Below are 2,079 nucleotides of genomic sequence, written 5' to 3'. Positions count from 1 at the left end.
ACACCGTTAATCAAACGCACAAAAAATGTAAACCTGCGATTTCTTAGGACTCTCAAGCTTTAGAAGTCACCAAACTTTGGTGACCATTTTCACGATAATGTTAAAACCTGCTTCCCGTGGCCCCTATCGCCTTTAAAGGCAAATAATACGACTTCTTTTCGAGTTGATAGGGATTTTTTTTTTCATCTAAAACAAGACCAACTAACAAGCTTTAAGGTGGCATACATCAATGGCTCCATACGGCCAAAATTTGACGAGCGCCCGATTTCTCAATGTTTCCCCTTTTGGTTTCCTTGATTATCATGTTGCTAATTTTGATTTCTGTTCGTACCAGAGGTCAAAATATGGTGCAGCTATGGCGTCGGTGGTCTAGTGGTAAAGCTTTTGGGCTCCCAACCGATATGTCGTATGTTCGAACCCTGTCAGGGATCCGACGTTGTGTCCTTAGAAAAAGTACTTTATATTAATGTTTCTCACTTTATCCTAGTGGGAATTACTATCCAGCTTTAGACAGTGAAAGTTTTCTTCAGTTTGTTAGTGTATGAGCCCTTTATCGGCTGCATGCATTGTATGGAACCGAGAATGTTTCTGAGTGTTCAAAGGTCTGATGAGGTAACAACAATATAAAGTATGAAGTACATGCAGCGTGAGGTGTTATGTCGGTATGCGCTTTACAAATTATGCCATTATTTCTTATTTTTATCAAGGGCGGGTGTTAAAATTCAGATAATTTTTATCATAAGAGTTTGAATCTATCTATCTATCTATCTATCTATCTATCTATCTATCTATCTATCTATCTATCTTTTTTGTGTTTTTTACTCTCTTGTAACACCTCTACCTAATGCAAACGAAGGTGAAACGCATCGTACCATCAGCCTCTTGAGCCACATAACAATGATATTACTCAGAATAATTATGATGAGAATACGAAATAAAATTCTCCCAGAAATAGCCCAAGAACAGTGTGGATTTATTGAAGGCAAAGGCACTGTAAATGCCATATATGTCATCAGAACAACAATAGAACGTGCCCTAGATGTTCAGAAATATCTTCATTTATGTTTTATAGACTACACCAAGGCATTCGACAAGATCATCGACATGCTGGATGTTCTCAATATCGACGGGAAAGACTTAAGGATTATCAAGAACATGTACTGGGATCAAACTGCTGGAATGAGAATAGAAAACGACATCAGCTAATACATACAGATTAAAAGAAGAGTCAGACAAGGATGTGTACTTTCTCCAGACTTGTTCTCCCTGTATAGTGAAAATATCACATAGAAGAAATGCCAGGTATCTCGATAGGGGGACATAATATAAACAATCTAAGATATGCAGATGACACAGTCCTAATAGCAGAAGATGAAGAACACCTGCAGAATCTATTAGATGTCATCGTACAAGAGAGTGACAACATGGGCTTAAGCCTAAACATCAAGAAAACCGAATTGATGGTGATAAGCAGAAAAACTCCAACCCCAACATGCAATATCAAAATCAATGATACCACCCTCAAGCAAGAACAACATTTTAAATATTTGGGGACCATTATATCATCAGATGGTAGATGTCACACCGAAATTAAAAGCCGCATTTGCCAAGCAAAAGCAACCTTCCACAATATGAAACAGATACTAACAAACATCAGTCTGTCACTGGAAACGAGAAAAAGAGTACTGAAAAGTTACATCGAGCCAATCCTATTATACGGGTGCGAAGCGTGGACAATCAATAAACAACTGGAAAAAACAATTGTAGCGACAGAGTTGTGGTTCATAAGACGCAAGCTACGTATCCCATGGACAGCTAGAAAAACAAATGAAGAAGTCCTGGTTGAAGCAATTTATAGTAGACAACTTATCACGAATATAAGAAAGCGACAGGCAAATTTCTTCGGACACACAATGCGGAAAGAAGCATTAGAGAATATTGTAACAACAGGCAGGTTTGATGGAAAGAGAGGCAGGGGCAGACAGAGGGAAAAGATACTGGACAAGATGACAACATGGCTGGGAGCAGCAAGAACAACAGACACCATTGCTGCAGCGCAGGACAGGGTGAAGTGGAGGT

Source organism: Aplysia californica, unplaced genomic scaffold, assembly GCF_000002075.1.
Source record: "Aplysia californica isolate F4 #8 unplaced genomic scaffold, AplCal3.0 scaffold00109, whole genome shotgun sequence".
Taxonomy (NCBI): Eukaryota; Metazoa; Mollusca; class Gastropoda; order Aplysiida; family Aplysiidae; genus Aplysia; species Aplysia californica.
This window is presented reverse-complemented; position numbering follows the sequence as displayed.